This window comes from Homalodisca vitripennis, unplaced genomic scaffold (genome assembly GCF_021130785.1).
Source record: "Homalodisca vitripennis isolate AUS2020 unplaced genomic scaffold, UT_GWSS_2.1 ScUCBcl_1073;HRSCAF=4252, whole genome shotgun sequence".
NCBI lineage: Eukaryota > Metazoa > Arthropoda > Insecta > Hemiptera > Cicadellidae > Homalodisca > Homalodisca vitripennis.
This window is the reverse complement of record NW_025777189.1, coordinates 47,178-71,231: the sequence shown is the minus strand read 5'-3', so window position 1 is coordinate 71,231 and position 24,054 is coordinate 47,178. Positions and strand designations below refer to the sequence as shown.

The following is a 24,054-nucleotide window of genomic DNA, read 5'->3' as shown; positions in this document are numbered from 1 at the left end:
TAATTTCATGATATTCTTTTCAGTAACTGGCTTGGTTATTATAAACATTTCTGTCTAGTTTAGTATAATTTATTTAATTTATTATTTTTTAAGATATTGATGTTTTTACAAAATACACATACAGATGAGAAACTAAGCATCGGATACCTCATGTTCATATGGTGAAAATGTTTGTCTTGCCCTGAAGCAATAACACGGTATACCATTGTCCTGAGAGTTACGGGATAGTATATACAACATAAAATAATTAGTAAATAAATTTTTGGTGGACAAAGCCTAAACATCCAAACTTAATAATTAGGAATAACTGTATATTTTAAAATTACGAACCCTTACATACACAAACATAAGACTATGAAATTTCCAGGTCTAATACTTTATTAGTTAAGGATTTTTTCTGATATTAGCCACCGTCTAAGAAATAAATAATCTTGTAACTAATGTAAGATGTAAGTTAAAATTTTTAAAAGTTATACCAAAGCAATTATGTTAACTTCATACACTTTCAAGCATTTAAATCGTAGAACACTTCATAGGGTGTATAAAATACATCCTTCAGAGATGAAATCCACTTTTTGTACCAATTATGGGTTATTTATAAGCTATTAAGCAAATAATATAATTATCTCAAACAGGTTAGGCTAGCCTTTATAAAAATATAAGCTGAATCTCAAAAGAACGTGAACGTAGGTATATAAATGTCTTTTTACCGTGTAGAAAACTTAAAATATGAGTCATTTTTCAGTTATTCTGAGCAGAGTTCAGTTCATCGTTTAATTTATAACCTTAAATAAAATAATATATATAATGCTTTATACACAACTAAGCAAACACCACTTTCAGTAAATGTGGTACAATGTAGGTACCTTGTCAAATACTTCCTAAATGTAGACGTTGCATGTCCACAACAGTTCCATCCTAACAGATTGTCACATTTTAAAATCATACAAATTTACAAATACACAACACAACAATCTAAACAGGGATAAAATACACATAAACACGTGCGCTTATATTCCTGGTTCGTTCGGTCATTTGGTTTATCTATCAGCTGATGATAAGATAAACTGTCCAACAATACCGTTAAAAATACAATGCAAACTAAACTGAAGTTTTCCGTATAAAATAAAACAGTTTGAGTCTTTACGTTTGAAATTTATGTATACATATATGTATATTTTAAAATTGTTTTTTATATTTTTTTCCATTATGTTTGCTGTTGTATCCATTAGATGAGGCAATGTATTTTAACATGGACATCTCTATTATAGTTCTTGTAATTTACAAAAAGGTTAAAAAAAAAAATAAACCATACACTTTTAGGCGGCTAATTTTCGTGAATTGCGTTTAAAAACGTGGAGTAGGTAACCTGTATATATTTTATTCCAACTTATTTTCCCTCTAAAGTGATATAGATTTGTAGATTGTAGTTTTAGTTCCTAAGCTCTACAAGGAATTTTAAAATTGGATATATTTTGTTAAAATAGTTATTAAGCAATTCTACTTGACCGGTATTACTATTGAAAATTACTAATATGCCATCCACATATCTGTAGTAGAACAAAATTGGGTCTTTTTCGTTTAAGGGCCAGCATCTTACCAAACATACTATACCTGACTGACAGTGCATTTAATAGTTTTTTTTTTTTTGTGTGTTATTAGTTCGTAGGGCAGTAGTCCAGGTTCTTCTTCTTGCATAAACTCGTCTTATCTTATCAGTGATAAACGCGCGCCGCTTATCTTTTGCCTGTAATGAAACCATTTTCTCATGAGTGAGTTATACTTAGTTTTTCTTGTTCAATAAAGCGTGGTGAGTTGATCTGGGCTTGGACTTTGCAAGCTCGAGTTAATTTTTTTTCTAAAAGAGCAAGCAGCGCAAAGTGCTGCGCAGCGGGCAAGCATCGCGTGATCTGCGTTTTGAATAGGCAAGCTAGGGCCTTTTGTGCTGGGCCTTAAACGAAAAAGACCCACAAAATTTTCTCATCGAAATTTTTATTTGAGATAATCACAATTTGGTCTGACTGTAAAATGTTCCATTGAACTGGAAATAATTTAGTTTTAGGATTTCAATTAATTAAAGTATAACTCCAGGTATCAGGTTAGATCGATTTAGACGATTTTAATCTATATTACGCGTTTTGGAAAGTGGTACTTTAGTTTCGGAAAAACTTTGCAAAAAGCATCTGCAGCGCTCTTGAATTTTCAAACCAACGGAGGATGGAATGGTGATTCTGAAAATGTATTCTTATCCAATACAAGAGAAATTCATAATAATTAATAATTAATCATACCGCAACACGCAATACAGATACCTCAAGAGTTTCACATTTTACAAAGGTCGTCACATATTCATAAACGCTGTATTGACCTTTAACTTAGACTTGACTGAAATATCTAGTAAGTAATTTGCATTAACAATCTGAAAATGTAACGGAATGTATCACCTCTTTAAGTTACCTAGTCATTCCTCAGCTGGCAGCCATCTTGATTGTATAACACATAAGAACAATGTTACACCTCATGAACTTTTATGATCTTATTTTAGTCCTTAAATGGACCTTTTTTAAATGGAGACGGAGTCGAATTTTCTGACGACACCTAACAAATGTATTACATTCAGAAAGTGTTTTAACGCCAAGCGTTGTAACGTCATACTATCATATTGAACGATACCACATGTAAAAATCGTTAGTGCTTTTTCACTTGCAAAATATATGTTAATAATAATATAAAATCAATTCTCATAAGTTTCTATTTAATAATTTAATGCCTATCCTAAAATCCTCCAAGTTCGCAAAGCAGTAAATTTACGCCACGACGTGGACTTCCCACGATTGGATTTAACTTTAAGCAGAGCTGGGTAAGTAAATCTTGGATAAATGTTCATTACAGAACCGGTGTTTGTGTTAAGAGAACCGAAAGTGCGGCTGTTGGGTTTCCGAGTTGGAATTAATTGGATCTTGCTGTAGCAGTGACATACGAGTCCATGTCTGGATTCGGGAGAGAAGTGTGTAAAGTAGACGCTGCAAAATCAAATTATTTTCAAACAAGTAATTATGCTCAGCAAACGTTTACGCTTCCCCTCAGATGTTTTAACTCTTGTTTCAAAGTGTTATAATTACAAATTAGAATCACTTGTTTAATTTTCAATTTCATTTGCTGGAAGAAAATATCCTTTTACAAATATTCATACAAAAACTGTTTAGTATCTAAAAGTAACCGCTAAACACTTATTTAATTATTGTAAAGAATAGTATAAATATGAGTCAAATGCAAGACTTTCTATGGTTTATGAAACATTTTTCAAAATAAGAATAAGATAATTAATTGTCTATAGTTTTTAACATTTGTTTTTTCAATTAACTATTCTACAATTTGCTAATAATGCCAGAACACATGAGTAATTTGTTTCCAGTACTCTGAAATTAAATTTAATAAAATTTGAATCATTTTCAGGAAATTTAATATTGTATGGGTATGGTTCACATGTACGAAACAGCGAGAACGGTGTAAAATCAGGACCAATAACAATAACTTACCAGGTGTCAGGACCAGATATCAGTAATAAACGATTTAGCGCTGTAAGAACCAGGAGATCCGTAACACCCTGTTTTATCTTTATAAAGTAAAATACATAAACAATCTTACAATAGTATTAATATATTTCAGATACATTACTTTTGGCATAAACAATAATTTAAAAATATTATGAGATTCTATTGGTTATATTATAAATGTTACCTAAATGTATACAATGTAAAACAGTTTATTTTACTAACCTGATTTTAAAAACAGGATCACTTTATATGACTTCTAATCTTAAAATTATGTTGTTTGCTTTAAAAAAACTACATATAATTAGAACTCTACTATCAATCACTTCATTGTATATGTTTTCAGTAAGATTTTAACTAGCATAAATATTTTTCTAGTAATGATTATTTGTGTATTGTGTAAAATTATTTATAAAGGGTACAATATTATAATCATGGAAAATATAAATCTGACAGCAAAATTTAAATAAAGAAACTCTTCATGTTATCAGATACGGTATATAAAAAACTTTTTGCATCAAGTATATTACAACTACCACTATTTTTCAATATAGCGGTTAGCTTTGTATATTGTAGCACAACCTTGTATATTTCAAACGTATAGTAAGCCAGTCCTATTGTAATTTGTATAAATATTGATGGTAAGTTAATTATTGCAGTTCGTTTTAAGAATAAAATTACCATACAGACTACTCGAAAGAAAAGTAGAGTAACAACAATAAAACCAGAATGAAACTGTATTTCAGTGAGAGAAGAGCGGCCTATTTAGTTGAATAGCTGCTCAAGCCACTTAAATCAGTTCTGGTTTAACACTCACTTTTTCTTCACATGTCCTTTACTTGCTGTGATCAGTTACAGTTTGTAGTAAATTACAGAGAAGTTACTATACTTATATTACTTATTCGGGTTAATAGGTCCTAAAGTCAATCCGTCGTTTAATGCTAGTCATTTATTCAAACGTGGTTTACTTGCTGTATTCTTTGAGAGAGTTACCACAAACTGTCAGAGAAGTAAACAAAATATCAACAAAGTGAGAATGAAACAGTAGTTCATTCTCTGAGAGAGAGAGAGAGAAAGAGAGAATGAGGGGGGAGGGAGAAAGACAGAGAGAAAAGAGAGGCTTATTCGGGTTAATAGGTCCTCAAGACACTCCACATTTCTGTTGGTTCAGTACTAGCCATTTCTTGACACGTGCTTTATTTGCTGTGGTCTTTGTTTGAGAGATTGTGGTAACTGTCAGATAACTTAATAAACACCAACAAAGTCAGAATGACTCTGTATTTCAGACAGTGAGAGGGAGATAGTGCAATTTCTGACATTTCCCGTTGCTATTATAGTTACATTACGACCGAAGCATCCAATTGTACATGGAATAATAAAGGAATATTACATATGGAATAATAATAATAATAATATAAAGAAGGTATATAGGTATATAGGTCAGATCGTTTTCGAGATAGGTGCTATAGTATTTTTTCTATAGTACAGAGAGACAGACATAAATCATTTTTTTCCGTAAGAATAATAATAATACATTTACAGATGGAAAGGAAAACTACAGAATTTCAGTAGGGGAGTAAAGTGTGAATGGGTATAGAAGAATTGTAGAAGAGCGATGAGGTGAGGATAATAAGTATATATACCGTACTTATATTAAGGTTAGATTTCATACAAAGTAGTAATTCATAAATGATTTTTTTATTTCTGAATACGAGTTTATAATTTTACATGCAAAAATAAAAAACTATACATGTTATACAAGGATACATTTAAGCAGATACTTTAGTTTTTTCAGTAAATAAAACCTGTATTCAAGATATTAAATTATGTGTCCCAAACAAATAATTATACTAAAAAAACTTATATAAAACAATGATTAATGAAAATAGCTTAAAAAGCAATTAAAAGTTGAAAATAATCTTCTTGTACAACTTTAATTTACATTGGTAATTCTCAATTTTCCCTTAGTTACTTTTGAGATAAAATTAATTTTAATCAAACCCTTATCAACGGCTGGCTTTATTATTCTTTCTTTATTTTATCGTACACTATTGTAGAAACCTTCTCCCCACCTAAAAGTATTAACTATACTATATACAGGGTGTCAATTAAGTCTGGAACCTCTTTTTTAATTTTTGAACCACAATAGAAAGAAATACCAAAGTTCAAATGTGCTTACTGGTGATAGTAACGCACACATCTGCCTAATTACCGACCGGATAATCCCTTTGGGGGACGGTCCACAAGGAGTCAGACAAAATTCTTAAATAGCAGCATACGTCAACTTTGGTATCAAATTAAAGGTCTTACTTAGCAGAGTACAATGCCGCAAACCGGACTTCAAAAGGTGGATTCATTCAGTAGTTATAGCTATTTGAATTTTAAAACAGTTGAACAATGTAAATTATTAAGTATTACAAGTAAACACCAATTTTTAAGTACCTGTGATCAAAGTAAGTGTTCAAAATGTTCCCCTCCTATCATCTGACAATGTAGTAATCGAAGCCAGGAATCAATAATTATTACCAATAACACAACTACTGTTAGAATGTGAAAGTGGCAGATATAGTCATACACAGCATCCACAGAAACTTAACGTTTGGGCAGGTATTACAGGAAATCAAATTATGGGCCCATTATTTATCAATGGTAATTTAAATGGTGACTCGTATCTAGCAATGCTCCAAAATGATATAATTCCTGCACTACAAGCTGCTCTTGGTCGACAATTTCAAAGAATTTATTTCCAACAAGATGGCGCGTCACCACACTTTGCTCTCCTTGTTAGAGAATACTTGGATACAATATTCCTTCGCAGATGGATTCGAAGACATGGTGCAGTAGAGTGGCCTGCTCGTTCCCCTGATTTATCTCCGCTGGATTTTTTTCTTTGGGGATACCTCAAAGATAAAGTTTATCGTACTAAGCCTCGAGATTTGGCGCACCTAAGAAATCTCATAGTCCAAGAAGCTCAAGATATTCCTCGTGACTACCTTCAAAATGCAGTGGATGGCTTTTACAACCGCCTAGGACATTGCCAGACGATGGGAGGGGAACATTTTGAACACTTACTTTGATCACAGGTACTTAAAAATTGGTGTTTACTTGTAATACTTAATAATTTACATTGTTCAATTGTTTTAAAATTCAAATAGCTATAACTACTGAATGAATCCACCTTTTGAAGTTCGGTTTGCGGCATTGTACTCTGCTAAGTAAGAACTTTAATTTGATACCAAACTTCACCTATGCTGCTATTTAAGAATTTTGTCTGACTCCTTGTGGACCGTCCCCCAAAGGGATTATCCGGTCGGTAATTGGGCAGATGTATGCGTTACTATCACCAGTAAGCACGTGTGAACTTTGGTATTTTTTTATATTGTGGTTTAAAAATTAAAAAAGAGGTTCCAGGCTTAATTGACACCCTGTATATAGAGTATATATGTATATACGATGATGATATATATAATGATGATGATGCATTGTGATGCTTGAACTAAACTGGTAATCCAGGAAACAAGCATTAGTTGTTAATTTCAAGACAATAAAAACTTTTTTTATGATTGCATTTCTCTTCCCTACACAACACAAAAAGTACTCATTCAAATTTTTTTACTTATTTATCTAAAAAGTTAGAAGTTAAAAAACATCTTGTGAAGCAGAATCCGCTGAGGGTTAATACAAAAATTCTCTTTTCATTCTCGAGATGTCCTGGGGACATACAGACAGACATACATTAATACAGAACAGATTGTTTCAATTCCCCAGGCAGGTACAAGTGAAAATATGTCAGCCTACTGAGTAATACACTTCAAAAACGCTCAGCCAAATTCTATAGTTGTATGCGCACTATTATAGAACTTATTCTTTTTTATGTGAAAATGAAGTTTTGTGTCAAATTTAACGTTTATAGATAAAATATTCAAAATTTCTTGTCTCATGATACAGTCACATTTTTGCTTATGTTACGAGTTAGGTAGGTTTCACAGCAGAATGTTTTTACTGTTTTATATAAGTTCCGGTAATCTAGCAACCAAAAAACAGGAGGTGCAAATTTAACATTGACTTTCCATTCTATTACTCTATAAATAAATATTACCTATTCAAATATCATATTGTTGTAATGCAATTGTTTAGAATTTTATTTATTATGGTACAAATAATAACAATAAACAAATATTCGCTAATGTTCAGCTTAACACCATGGAGTGACATGCATCATCAAACTCATTGTTGGTAATATAGAAATGAAGCTCCATGGACAATTACAAGTATATTAGGTCAGTTTATTTTCGAGATAGGTGCGTACAGACAGACAGACATAAATAATTTTTTTTCTATCCCTCGAATCTTCGGTGAAGCTAAAACAATAATAAACCATAGAATTGCATTTAATAAACCAAAAGAAATATATTCAGAAAGTACATCAATAAGGTTTAATAGATGGAATCGCAAGTTTTTGATTTGTTATAAGAGCAACACATTTATTTGCCGGTGACACATGAGTAGTCTAACCAGATTACTTCTGTGTTGTAAAACAGCAACTTTCAAAGATTGCTAAATAATTTGTTTACTATTAATTTAATATTCAATCTTAGAAAACTTCGTATTATAGTAAATGAAAAATATACCACTTAATATACTACAAAAACACAATAAATAATAAATCAAAGACACATTAGCTGTACAGAATAAACACTGGATGAGATAACTATATTCTCAGAAACTGCATAATACATTGATTACACCTCCATCTAGGTCCAAAGTTTAGTATGCTCTTAATTGTATCTTGAGCAAAATAGAAGTATTAGTGTTCTCAAGAGGGGATTTTGTTTACAAACTCAGAGTGTTATAAGATAGAAGTTCCCTAAGGTTCTGCTTCTGCTTATATCTTCCAGAGAGGATTACAGGAAAAGATTATCAGGTACTAACGAAGTGTCAAGTTTCTTGCATAAACAACGAAATGAATACTTGGATTTGCTTCAATAATAATGGTTTTTATACCTATAAAACAATATAAAAAAACTTCTTGCTTGTAAATTTGCATGTTTTAATGACAAGATTTTAAGATTAGTAGCAGATTATTATAGTATAATGTAAATTTTGGAAAGAATTTGTAACATGTCATAGCAATAAAATTATATTTTGTACACCATTATTTAAAAAGACTTCTTCGAAAGAGAGTATTTTTTTCTTTTTTTTAAGTATAAATATATTATTTGCTATCGCATTATTCCAAGTGCTTTTAAAAACAAAATCACTTGACATTAAAATTTAAAACATTAGGGGTTTTTATTACGCAAAAAATCCAGATTTATATAAATAGGCCTAATATAACGCCAATGACAAACATAATTTAGTTATATCACAATCTATGTAACATTTGAAGACACTATTATATGTTACAGATATATTAGCATGTTACCACCACCGTGTTTTTAGCCAGTGTCATAGAAATATGAGACTCGCCCAAAGAAAAACCACATGTGTTAGTTTTCACAGTTGTATAAATGTGGCAGGAGCGTGGACTCAGTAGCATTTATTACACCAATGTACAAGACCCACAGTAATAAGGAAGAGTATTCAGCACACCAGAAACTCAGAAGATCCATAGGACCGCCGGGGGTCTTTCGCTCCTCACTGTTTCCGCACGATTTGGCAACATTGCACAAGCCCACTAGGCCCATAGTGTCAGCACAACAGGAACTCAGAAGACCAATAGGACCGCCGGGGTATTTCGCTCCTCATTGTATCCGCACGATTTGGCAACATTTCACAAGCCCACTAGGCCCATAGTGTCAGCACACTAGAAACTCAGAAGATCCATAGGACCGCCGGGGGTCTTTCGCTCCTCACTGTATCTGCACGATTTGGCAACATTGCACAAGCCCACTAGGCCCATAGTGTCAGCACACTAGAAACTCAGAAGATCCATAGGACCGCCGGGGGTCTTTCGCTCCTCACTGTATCTGCACGATTTGGCAACATTGCACAAGCCCACCAGGCTCATAGTGTCAGCACACCAGAAATTCAAATCAAATCAAATCAAATCAAATCAGCTTTATTGCAGCGACAATATTACACTGTATAGCAAACGTCACAAATTTTAATCTAAAATTTTTTACATTCATGCCACAAAATTCTCATTTACACATACAATTTTACACTTATGCACCTTTCATCCTTCGCCAATATATCCCACTTTAAACAGCAGAATCAGTCATGTAATTGGGCGGTCTCCCAGTTAAATGCCAAAAACTCCCCTGCATTATAAAATGCTTGTGACACCAAGAGATGTTTAAGGCGCCTTTTGAACGCCTTGGGCGTTGGGGAATTTTTTATTGAATTTGGCAGTCTGTTAATAAAATTAATACCTGCCTGCGAGGGCAGGTGTTCAAAAACCACTGTTCTGTGGCTTGCAGTTCGTAGTAATTCTCTACCTCGTGTCTCATGCGTATGTATGTCCCGGCCTCTGGTTAACGCACACTTATACATACAAAACAAAGTGGTTTCTAAAATGTACAGACACGGGAGAGTTAACAGCTGTAATTCCTTAAAAGCTTGCCTGCACGACTCTCTGAATTTTTATTTTTGCAATTATTCGAATAGCTTCTTTTTTGGAGTTTGAATGCTCTCTGAAACTGAGAGCTTGCGCACGCTCCCCACAGGACCACTCCGTAAGACAAATGGGGGTAAATTAAGCCATAATACGCCGTTATCAGTACCTGACTTGGGCAGTATTTTGCTAAGGATCTCAAGACATAAATGCCTGAGGAAATTTTTGCGCAAACATGATTGATGTGTTCATTCCAAGTCAACCCTCGATCAAGGTGTATTCCTAGGAATTTTGAAGAGAGGACTTCTTCCAGTGTGGAATCAGCTAACAAGACGGCAGATCCACAATGGTTGCCTACATCGCGCAAGGCAAAATTTAAAACGTTGGATTTTGAGGAGTTTGTTGTGAGATTGAGGCTTTGGAAGTATTGTACACAGTTATTGATGTCAACAAAGGCCTGTTGTTCCAACACTTCACTTGATCTTGCACTAAAACAGAGAGTCGTATCATCAGCATACTGCATTAGTCCTCCATGCAGAAGTGATGATCCTATGTCGTTGACATAAAGCAGGAAAAGCACAGGACTGAGAATGGATCCCTGGGGAACACCGTACCTCAGTTCTATTGGTTTTGACAATTGATTTGATATTTGGACAACTTGGGATCTATGACTTAGAAATGAGCTAAGCCATTTAAGGGGCACGCCTCTGATGCCATGGGACCCAAGTCTGTCGAGCAGTATGCTATGGTTAACACAGTCGAATGCTTTGGACAAGTCTAAGAACACACTCATTGTGTGGTTCCGACATTCTATTCCCTCTACAATCATATCGACAAGACTCACTACTGCGTCTGTCGTCGATTTGCCCTTTCTGAATCCAAATTGTTCATATGAGAGCTGACTGTATTTGTCCAAAAATTGAAGCATTCTTATGAGAAAAAGCTTTTCAAAAATTTTGCTCAATACTGGCAAAATTGAGACAGGCCGATAGTTATTGATTTAAAATTGATCGTCTTTTTTGAAAATTGGAACAACTTTTGCAATTTTCAGGAGGGAGGGGAAAACTCCTGTTTGGAATGAAGAATTTACCAATTTGTTTAAAGATCTCACCAAATGCTTGCAGCATTGTTTGATGAGCCATGTGGACATTAGATTAAGATCATTTGACTTTATGGCTGGGAGCTGCTGAATAATTCGGTGAAGCTCATCCTCAGTGACAGGCGTCAGCAACATTGAGGCTGCTGGACTCTGTCTTCGCGAGGGACGTACTTGCGGTTCAGACGGCCGAGGACTTTGCCCAACAGCAACGGATGCGAAAAATTCGTTAAACTGATTGGCAACCTCAGTTCCATCCTCCACAAGTATATTCCCATTTTTAATTTTTATTTGTTTTTTAACTTTTGTTTTATTATTAATGATGTCCCAAGTTGTTTTTGAAATATTTTTAGAATATAGAATAGATTTGGAGACATCGTATGCTTTCGCAGCTTGGATCACTTTCCTGTAAATTTTGTATTTTTTGAAGAATGTTTTGAAATTTTCATTACAAGTACGTTTGTTAATTTCAGAGAAAAATTTCACTTTCTCTCTCGAGACCAGAATTCCATCTGTTTTTTGACGTTTTTTCGCAAATATTAATCGTTTTTGTAGGGCAGCATGTGTTAATATGGAAATTTAGGACGTCGTTAAATATTTTGAACTGCTGCTCTACAGATTGAGAAGAGTGAAGGAAACTCCACTTTTCTGTTGACAGGGAAGTGTTGAGGTGAGCGATGTTTTCTGGCCTTGTGTCTCTTATTGTTTGGTTAATTTTGGGCTCCCTTTCAAGTTTCATTCCACTGACGACAGCTTCTTGCCCGTAGTGGTCAGATATAGCTGTGTTTACCACAGACACCGCGACACTTGGATGGTTGGTGATGATGTTGTCGATAGCTGATTGGGTTGTAGCCGTCACTCTCGTCGGAGTTTTGACTAACAACTCCAGGTCGAATGACCTAAGTAAATCAACTAATCGAACTGTGGAATGGTGTGTGTTGTCCAACGCGTCAATGTTAAAATCCCCCATCACGACATATTCCTGATGTTGATCAGTCAGGTCTGTCAGACAGACAAATCAAAATTAGTAGTGATCGGAATATATAGGTCTCCCAGTGGAAACGAAGATATTTTTTTCTCAAAATTCGAACAATTACTGACAGACCTGACTGATCAACATCAGGAATATGTCGTGATGGGGGATTTTAACATTGACGCGTTGGACAACACACACCATTTCCACAGTTCGATTAGTTGATTTACTTAGGTCATTCGACCTGGAGTTGTTAGTCAAAACTCCGACGAGAGTGACGGCTACAACCCAATCAGCTATCGACAACATCATCACCAACCATCCAAGTGTCGCGGTGTCTGTGGTAAACACAGCTATATCTGACCACTACGGGCAAGAAGCTGTCGTCAGTGGAATGAAACTTGAAAGGGAGCCCAAAATTAACCAAACAATAAGAGACACAAGGCCAGAAAACATCGCTCACCTCAACACTTCCCTGTCAACAGAAAAGTGGAGTTTCCTTCACTCTTCTCAATCTGTAGAGCAGCAGTTCAAAATATTTAACGACGTCCTAAATTTCCATATTAACACATGCTGCCCTACAAAAACGATTAATATTTGCGAAAAAAACGTCAAAAAACAGATGGAATTCTGGTCTCGAGAGAGAAAGTGAAATTTTTCTCTGAAATTAACAAACGTACTTGTAATGAAAATTTCAAAACATTCTTCAAAAAATACAAAATTTACAGGAAAGTGATCCAAGCTGCGAAAGCATACGATGTCTCCAAATCTATTCTATATTCTAAAAATATTTCAAAAACAACTTGGGACATCATTAATAATAAAACAAAAGTTAAAAAACAAATAAAAATTAAAAATGGGAATATACTTGTGGAGGATGGAACTGAGGTTGCCAATCAGTTTAACGAATTTTTCGCATCCGTTGCTGTTGGGCAAAGTCCTCGGCCGTCTGAACCGCAAGTACGTCCCTCGCGAAGACAGAGTCCAGCAGCCTCAATGTTGCTGACGCCTGTCACTGAGGATGAGCTTCACCGAATTATTCAGCAGCTCCCAGCCATAAAGTCAAATGATCTTAATCTAATGTCCACATGGCTCATCAAACAATGCTGCAAGCATTTGGTGAGATCTTTAAACAAATTGGTAAATTCTTCATTCCAAACAGGAGTTTTCCCCTCCCTCCTGAAAATTGCAAAAGTTGTTCCAATTTTCAAAAAAAGACGATCAATTTTAAATCAATAACTATCGGCCTGTCTCAATTTTGCCAGTATTGAGCAAAATTTTTGAAAAGCTTTTTCTCATAAGAATGCTTCAATTTTTGGACAAATACAGTCAGCTCTCATATGAACAATTTGGATTCAGAAAGGGCAAATCGACGACAGACGCAGTAGTGAGTCTTGTCGATATGATTGTAGAGGGAATAGAATGTCGGAACCACACAATGAGTGTGTTCTTAGACTTGTCCAAAGCATTCGACTGTGTTAACCATAGCATACTGCTCGACAGACTTGGGTCCCATGGCATCAGAGGCGTGCCCCTTAAATGGCTTAGCTCATTTCTAAGTCATAGATCCCAAGTTGTCCAAATATCAAATCAATTGTCAAAACCAATAGAACTGAGGTACGGTGTTTCCCCAGGGATCCATTCTCAGTCCTGTGCTTTTCCTGCTTTATGTCAACGACATAGGATCATCACTTCTGCATGGAGGACTAATGCAGTATGCTGATGATACGACTCTCTGTTTTAGTGCAAGATCAAGTGAAGTGTTGGAACAACAGGCCTTTGTTGACATCAATAACTGTGTACAATACTTCCAAAGCCTCAATCTCACAACAAACTCCTCAAAATCCAACGTTTTAAATTTTGCCTTGCGCGATGTAGGCAACCATTGTGGATCTGCCGTCTTGTTAGCTGATTCCACACTGGAAGAAGTCCTCTCTTCAAAATTCCTAGGAATACACCTTGATCGAGGGTTGACTTGGAATGAACACATCAATCATGTTTTGCGCAAAAATTTCCTCAGGCATTTATGTCTTGAGATCCTTAGCAAAATACTGCCCAAGTCAGGTACTGATAACGGCGTATTATGGCTTAATTTACCCCCATTTGTCTTACGGAGTGGTCCTGTGGGGAGCGTGCGCAAGCTCTCAGTTTCAGAGAGCATTCAAACTCCAAAAAGAAGCTATTCGAATAATTGCAAAAATAAAATTCAGAGAGTCGTGCAGGCAAGCTTTTAAGGAATTACAGCTGTTAACTCTCCCGTGTCTGTACATTTTAGAAACCACTTTGTTTTGTATGTATAAGTGTGCGTTAACCAGAGGCCGGGACATACATACGCATGAGACACGAGGTAGAGAATTACTACGAACTGCAAGCCACAGAACAGTGGTTTTTGAACACCTGCCCTCGCAGGCAGGTATTAATTTTATTAACAGACTGCCAAATTCAATAAAAAATTCCCCAACGCCCAAGGCGTTCAAAAGGCGCCTTAAACATCTCTTGGTGTCACAAGCATTTTATAATGCAGGGGAGTTTTTGGCATTTAACTGGGAGACCGCCCAATTACATGACTGATTCTGCTGTTTAAAGTGGGATATATTGGCGAAGGATGAAAGGTGCATAAGTGTAAAATTGTATGTGTAAATGAGAATTTTGTGGCATGAATGTAAAAAATTTTAGATTAAAATTTGTGACGTTTGCTATACAGTGTAATATTGTCGCTGCAATAAAGCTGATTTGATTTGATTTGATTTGATTTGAATTTCTGGTGTGCTGACACTATGAGCCTGGTGGGCTTGTGCAATGTTGCCAAATCGTGCAGATACAGTGAGGAGCGAAAGACCCCCGGCGGTCCTATGGATCTTCTGAGTTTCTAGTGTGCTGACACTATGGGCCTAGTGGGCTTGTGCAATGTTGCCAAATCGTGCAGATACAGTGAGGAGCGAAAGACCCCCGGCGGTCCTATGGATCTTCTGAGTTTCTAGTGTGCTGACACTATGGGCCTAGTGGGCTTGTGAAATGTTGCCAAATCGTGCGGATACAATGAGGAGCGAAATACCCCGGCGGTCCTATTGGTCTTCTGAGTTCCTGTTGTGCTGACACTATGGGCCTAGTGGGCTTGTGCAATGTTGCCAAATCGTGCGGAAACAGTGAGGAGCGAAAGACCCCCGGCGGTCCTATGGATCTTCTGAGTTTCTGGTGTGCTGAATACTCTTCCTTATTACTGTGGGTCTTGTACATTGGTGTAATAAATGCTACTGAGTCACGCTCCTGCCACATTTATACAACTGTGAAAACTAACACATGTGGTTTTTCTTTGGGCGAGTCTCATATTTCTATGACACTGGCTAAAACACGGTGGTGGTAACATGCTAATATATCTGTAACATATAATAGTGTCTTCAAATGTTACATAGATTGTGATATAACTAAATTATGTTTGTCATTGGCGTTATATTAGGCCTATTTATATAAATCTGGATTTTTGCGTAATAAAAAACCCCTAATGTTTTAAATTTTAATGTCAAGTGATTTTGTTTTAAAAGCACTTGGAATAATGCGATAGCAAATAATATATTTATACTTAAAAAAAAGAAAAAAATAAATACTCTCTTTCGAAGAAGTCTTTTTAAATAATGGTGTACAAAATATAATTTTATTGCTATGACATGTTACAAATTCTTTCCAAAATTTACATTATACTATAATAATCTGCTACTAATCTTAAAATCTTGTCATTAAAACATGCAAATTTACAAGCAAGAAGTTTTTTTATATTGTTTTATAGGTATAAAAACCATTATTATTGAAGCAAATCCAAGTATTCATTTCGTTGTTTATGCAAGAAACTTGACACTTCGTTAGTACCTGATAATCTTTTCCTGTAATCCTCTCTGGAAGATATAAGCAGAAGCAGAACCTTAGGGAACTTCTATCTTATAACACTCTGAGTTTGTAAACAAAATCCCCTCTTGAGAACACTAATACTTCTATTTTGCTCAAGATACAATTAAGAGCATACTAAACTTTGGACCTAGATGGAGGTGTAATCAATGTATTATGCAGTTTCTGAGAATATAGTTATCTCATCCAGTGTTTATTCTGTACAGCTAATGTGTCTTTGATTTATTATTTATTGTGTTTTTGTAGTATATTAAGTGGTATATTTTTCATTTACTATAATACGAAGTTTTCTAAGATTGAATATTAAATTAATAGTAAACAAATTATTTAGCAATCTTTGAAAGTTGCTGTTTTACAACACAGAAGTAATCTGGTTAGACTACTCATGTGTCACCGGCAAATAAATGTGTTGCTCTTATAACAAATCAAAAACTTGCGATTCCATCTATTAAACCTTATTGATGTACTTTCTGAATATATTTCTTTTGGTTTATTAAATGCAATTCTATGGTTTATTATTGTTTTAGCTTCACCGAAGATTCGAGGGATAGAAAAAAAAATTATTTATGTCTGTCTGTCTGTACGCACCTATCTCGAAAATAAACTGACCTAATATACTTGTAATTGTCCATGGAGCTTCATTTCTATATTACCAACAATGAGTTTGATGATGCATGTCACTCCATGGTGTTAAGCTGAACATTAGCGAATATTTGTTTATTGTTATTATTTGTACCATAATAAATAAAATTCTAAACAATTGCATTACAACAATATGATATTTGAATAGGTAATATTTATTTATAGAGTAATAGAATGGAAAGTCAATGTTAAATTTGCACCTCCTGTTTTTTGGTTGCTAGATTACCGGAACTTATATAAAACAGTAAAAACATTCTGCTGTGAAACCTACCTAACTCGTAACATAAGCAAAAATGTGACTGTATCATGAGACAAGAAATTTTGAATATTTTATCTATAAACGTTAAATTTGACACAAAACTTCATTTTCACATAAAAAAGAATAAGTTCTATAATAGTGCGCATACAACTATAGAATTTGGCTGAGCGTTTTTGAAGTGTATTACTCAGTAGGCTGACATATTTTCACTTGTACCTGCCTGGGGAATTGAAACAATCTGTTCTGTATTAATGTATGTCTGTCTGTATGTCCCCAGGACATCTCGAGAATGAAAAGAGAATTTTTGTATTAACCCTCAGCGGATTCTGCTTCACAAGATGTTTTTTAACTTCTAACTTTTTAGATAAATAAGTAAAAAAATTTGAATGAGTACTTTTGTGTTGTGTAGGGAAGAGAAATGCAATCATAAAAAAAGTTTTTATTGTCTTGAAATTAACAACTAATGCTTGTTTCCTGGATTACCAGTTTAGTTCAAGCATCACAATGCATCATCATCATTATATATATCATCATCGTATATACATATATACTCTATATACAGGGTGTCAATTAAGCCTGGAACCTCTTTTTTAATTTTTAAACCACAATATAAAAAAATACCAAAGTTCACACGTGCTTACTGGTGATAGTAACGCATACATCTGCCCAATTACCGACCGGATAATCCCTTTGGGGGACGGTCCACAAGGAGTCAGACAAAATTCTTAAATAGCAGCATAGGTGAAGTTTGGTATCAAATTAAAGTTCTTACTTAGCAGAGTACAATGCCGCAAACCGAACTTCAAAAGGTGGATTCATTCAGTAGTTATAGCTATTTGAATTTTAAAACAATTGAACAATGTAAATTATTAAGTATTACAAGTAAACACCAATTTTTAAGTACCTGTGATCAAAGTAAGTGTTCAAAATGTTCCCCTCCCATCGTCTGGCAATGTCCTAGGCGGTTGTAAAAGCCATCCACTGCATTTTGAAGGTAGTCACGAGGAATATCTTGAGCTTCTTGGACTATGAGATTTCTTAGGTGCGCCAAATCTCGAGGCTTAGTACGATAAACTTTATCTTTGAGGTATCCCCAAAGAAAAAAATCCAGCGGAGATAAATCAGGGGAACGAGCAGGCCACTCTACTGCACCATGTCTTCCAATCCATCTGCGAAGGAATATTGTATCCAAGTATTCTCTAACAAGGAGAGCAAAGTGTGGTGACGCGCCATCTTGTTGGAAATAAATTCTTTGAAATTGTCGACCAAGAGCAGCTTGTAGTGCAGGAATTATATCATTTTGGAGCATTGCTAGATACGAGTCACCATTTAAATTACCATTGATAAATAATGGGCCCATAATTTGATTTCCTGTAATACCTGCCCAAACGTTAAGTTTCTGTGGATGCTGTGTATGACTATATCTGCCACTTTCACATTCTAACAGTAGTTGTGTTATTGGTAATAATTATTGATTCCTGGCTTCGATTACTACATTGTCAGATGATAGGAGGGGAACATTTTGAACACTTACTTTGATCACAGGTACTTAAAAATTGGTGTTTACTTGTAATACTTAATAATTTACATTGTTCAACTGTTTTAAAATTCAAATAGCTATAACTACTGAATGAATCCACCTTTTGAAGTCCGGTTTGCGGCATTGTACTCTGCTAAGTAAGACCTTTAATTTGATACCAAAGTTGACGTATGCTGCTATTTAAGAATTTTGTCTGACTCCTTGTGGACCGTCCCCCAAAGGGATTATCCGGTCGGTAATTAGGCAGATGTGTGCGTTACTATCACCAGTAAGCACATTTGAACTTTGGTATTTCTTTCTATTGTGGTTCAAAAATTAAAAAAGAGGTTCCAGACTTAATTGACACCCTGTATATAGTATAGTTAATACTTTTAGGTGGGGAGAAGGTTTCTACAATAGTGTACGATAAAATAAAGAAAGAATAATAAAGCCAGCCGTTGATAAGGGTTTGATTAAAATTAATTTTATCTCAAAAGTAACTAAGGGAAAATTGAGAATTACCAATGTAAATTAAAGTTGTACAAGAAGATTATTTTCAACTTTTAATTGCTTTTTAAGCTATTTTCATTAATCATTGTTTTATATAAGTTTTTTTAGTATAATTATTTGTTTGGGACACATAATTTAATATCTTGAATACAGGTTTTATTTACTGAAAAAACTAAAGTATCTGCTTAAATGTATCCTTGTATAACATGTATAGTTTTTTATTTTTGCATGTAAAATTATAAACTCGTATTCAGAAATAAAAAAATCATTTATGAATTACTACTTTGTATGAAATCTAACCTTAATATAAGTACGGTATATATACTTATTATCCTCACCTCATCGCTCTTCTACAATTCTTCTATACCCATTCACACTTTACTCCCCTACTGAAATTCTGTAGTTTTCCTTTCCATCTGTAAATGTATTATTATTATTCTTACGGAAAAAAATGATTTATGTCTGTCTCTCTGTACTATAGAAAAAATACTATAGCACCTATCTCGAAAACGATCTGACCTATATACCTATATACCTTCTTTATATTATTATTATTATTATTCCATATGTAATATTCCTTTATTATTCCATGTACAATTGGATGCTTCGGTCGTAATGTAACTATAATAGCAACGGGAAATGTCAGAAATTGCACTATCTCCCTCTCACTGTCTGAAATACAGAGTCATTCTGACTTTGTTGGTGTTTATTAAGTTATCTGACAGTTACCACAATCTCTCAAACAAAGACCACAGCAAATAAAGCACGTGTCAAGAAATGGCTAGTACTGAACCAACAGAAATGTGGAGTGTCTTGAGGACCTATTAACCCGAATAAGCCTCTCTTTTCTCTCTGTCTTTCTCCCTCCCCCTCATTCTCTCTTTCTCTCTCTCTCTCTCAGAGAATGAACTACTGTTTCATTCTCACTTTGTTGATATTTTGTTTACTTCTCTGACAGTTTGTGGTAACTCTCTCAAAGAATACAGCAAGTAAACCACGTTTGAATAAATGACTAGCATTAAACGACGGATTGACTTTAGGACCTATTAACCCGAATAATCGGAGGACCTTTAGGACCTATTAACCCGGCCGGTGCGGAGAGGGGTGAAACCACCACCAGAACGTCCGCAACGGGCGCTATTTTTCTTCACATTAAAAAATCCTTTGGGGAAGTTGTGCATAGATATCGTCGAATGGAAACCCTTCGAATGGTTAATTCTATTCACAATTTTCGCGAATTGCGTGGCACTCGCGGTTTTCACCCCTTACCCCAACAGTGATTCCAACATCACAAACGCTGATTTGGAAAAGATTGAATACATTGTTTTAGTGATATTTACAGTATAATGCGTAATGAAGATAATCGCATATGGATTTATTGCTTATTCTGGTGCATATTTGCGAAACGGCTGGAACTTACTAGATTTTACAATAGTAGTTATAGGTATGTTAAGCACATTACTACAAAGTTTGTTGAAGGAGGGATTCGATGTGAAGGCGTTGAGAGCCTTCAGGGTATTGCGACCTCTACGACTCGTTTCTAGGGTCCCAAGTTTGCAAGTTGTGCTAAACTCTATCCTTCGTGACATGGTGCCTTTGTTACATATTGCTCTTCTAGTTATCTTTGTCATTATTATTTACGCGATTATTGGTTTGGAGATGTTCTCGGGTACACTGCACAAATCATGCTACAATAAGACTACAGATCCTGGATCTGCAGGCTTCCAGTGCTCTGTCTACGGCAGTGATATGATCTGTCATGAAGGCTGGGAAGGACCAAACCATGGCATCACAAATTTTGATAACTTTGGTCTCGCCATGTTAATTGTTTTCCAATGTATCACTCTAGAAGGATGGACTGATGTTTTGTACAATAGGATGCACTTGGAAATACATGGCAATGGATTTGTTTCATTTCTATGGTCATACTTGGTGCTTTTTTTGTAATGAATCTAATTCTTGGTGTCCTTAGTGGAGAGTTTTCTAAAGAAAGAGAAAAAGCTAAAACGAGAGGTGATTTCCATAAGTTAAGAGAAACGCAACAAATAGAAGAGGATCTGAGGGGGTATCTAGACTGGATAACACAAGCGGAAGACATAGAACCAGAGGGAGAGGACCAAGGCAACAATCAGGATGGAAGAAACAAAAACAACCGTGAAACGGAATTTGCTGATAGGTTAGAAGGAGACGAGGGAGAAATCCAGGAATCGTGGTTCAGAAGAAAGAAAAAAGATTTTGATAGGGTCATCAGGAGGATGTGGCGTGCTTGCAGAAAGGCAGTCAAATCTCAAGCATTTTACTGGCTCATCATCATTTTAGTTTTTCTCAACACAGGAGTACTTACAACTGAACATTACGGACAACCAAATTGGTTAGATGATTTTCAAGAGGCCACAAATATGTTCTTCATAGCTCTCTTCACTCTTGAGATACTTTTACAAATGTACACTTTAGGTTTTCAGGGATATTTTGTTTCATTATTCAATCGTTTTGATTGTTTTTTTGTTATTGGAAGCATATCAGAAATAATTTTAACAAGAACACACTGGATGCCACTATTAGGTGTTTCTGTTTTGCGTTGTGTCAGATTGCTCAGGGTTTTTAAAGTTACCAAATACTGGCGATCTTTATCAAACTTGGTCGCATCATTGCTGAACTCAATACAATCTATTGCATCCCTGCTGCTCTTGCTCTTTCTGTTTATTGTCATCTTTGCTTTACTTGGAATGCAAGTATTTGGTGGGAAGTTCAACTTTGAGAAAGCAGTGGAAGACAAACCTCGGCAAAACTTTGAACTTCTGGCAGAGTCTGCTCACAGTGTTCCAGATACTTACAGGTGAAGACTGGAATGCAGTGATGTATGATGGGATTCAAGCGTACCATGGAGTGGGAGGTTTGGGGATTCTAGCTTGCATTTATTTCATCATCCTTTTCATCTGTGGTAACTATATCCTGCTAAATGTCTTCTTGGCCATTGCTGTAGACAACTTGGCTGATGCAGAGTCCCTTACTGCAATCGAAAAAGAAGCTGATGAAGAGGCAGAAAAGCAAGCAGGAATGGATCAAATGGGAGAAGGTGGAGAAAATACTTCTCAACTAGAAGGTGAAGAGCACATGGATGATGATCAAAGAGATTATGACGGGAATATTGATGAGGAAAATGAAGAAATTTCTGTCAAGGATGAAGACACAAGAAGTCACACTAAAGTCTGTTTGGAGGTGGGAGATAGTGAGCACTATTACGAGGAACAAAATGATAATTAAGTGGTAACAGGCGAACCCGGTGAGTCAAAAAATGGAGAGAGGACAACCAGAGGAAAAATGTCTGCTTTGCCAAGGCGTGTTTCGGACACCAGCCATGAGTGCCACCAACAATAACAACAACAATAACAATAACAACAACAAATCTTCTTAACCTTTTATGCATCTTTTTATATGCGATATGGAATTTGTTCTTATTCACAAGTTCAGCCACAATTATAATAAATTACCATATACAATAAGAATAAAGTAAACAAACCACACACAATCATTCATGTTTTCGAGCTATAAACATGTTATTAAAGATAAGTTTAAATTTCATTTTATTCGATGGTGCCACTTGGGAGCTACTCTTGTAACGATGTAACGTCTATAAACAACAAAAACAACAACACAACAAAGATAAAATAATAATGCAACTAGAACACACCGCCAATTGTGGCCCGTTAAAATGGTTTTGCAACTCCACGGGGACGCCTCGATTCGCGAACATAACAAAGTAACCAATATGAACTCTTTTATACGTTTACTGCTGTACGCGGCCATATAGTTGTGAAAATGCAGTGTTCTACATCGCAGAGAACATTGTTCAACATTGTGTACTGAATATCATTAAATTTTATTTATTGTTTGAGTATTTTATTTTTATAATTTTCATGTTCTTTGTACAACATATACAACGGTGTGTCTAGAAATGGTGCAGTAAGTCAAATTCTGTAATATTAATTTTACCAATCGGTATACAACAAACCACTTACATTTGGTTGAATTAACGAAAAGTTCAAAAGAGTATTAATGCAAGTTATAATATAATGTCACTTAAATGTATGTAAACACTGAAAATATTATCTTAACTTTCGGCGTTAATTATTACTATTGCTTTGGTACTTAGATGTCTCATAAACCGATATCGCAGTCCTAGAGAATACAGGTAAAAAATCTTAGTGACTTTTAAATATTATAAAATTCATTAACTAAAACAATAAAGTATTTAAATTAAATACAAAATACTTAAAAAAAAGTTACAATGTATTTTAAACGTTGTAACACTTTCTAGTAACCGATCTCACAATAAACTTTGGGTGTGCCTACAGTTATTATTATCTTTTGTTATTGGTTGAGGGTCAGTAAATATTCTAGAAGTAGAAAATAATTTAATATCTATGTATCTGCTTGTACTCAAGATATATCAATAAAAAACTCACGTATAGACGTTGTAGTTCGCATAAAGTTTCATTTCTGTAAAGGCAACATAGACTTTGATGGTGATTCAGGCAAAATAGGTGATTTTGTTGAACGTCAGCAAATATTTTTAAAATATCTCCCTGTATATACATATATATATATATATATATATATATATATATATATATATATATATATATATATATATATATAAGTAGATAGTAATATGGGGTTTCTAGCTCACTTTCGGAGCCAACAGAAAATCAAGGGAAAATACTGTTTAAAGGACAATAAACGAATCTATAAATCACGAACTAAAAATAAACGAATCTATAGCTGTTTGCTTCTACTTTCTTGAGCTGTCAAATCAATCTATTTGTCTGCTACGAATAAACTATAAATTAAAACTTATAAACGGAAATGATGGAATTTGCTAACAATCACTCGAGAAGTCGGGGAGAATGTGAGTAAAACCACATTCTTTTGACGAGGTTCTTCATTTAATTTCTCCAAATGTACTATAAAATCATCAAAGATTTCAGGCTTAAAATCGTAATCAAATTCAACATCCAGATAATGAAAAAATACAGGTAAAATCT

The 24,054-nt window shown here is 34.8% G+C and overlaps 1 pseudogene; it reads left to right on the top strand.

Annotated features, from left to right (window-relative positions):
* The window catches only part of LOC124371192, a 34,047-nt pseudogene extending 11,774 nt beyond the window's left edge, over window positions 1–22,273 (top strand).
* The last annotated feature ends 1,781 nt before the right edge of the window (window positions 22,274–24,054 follow it).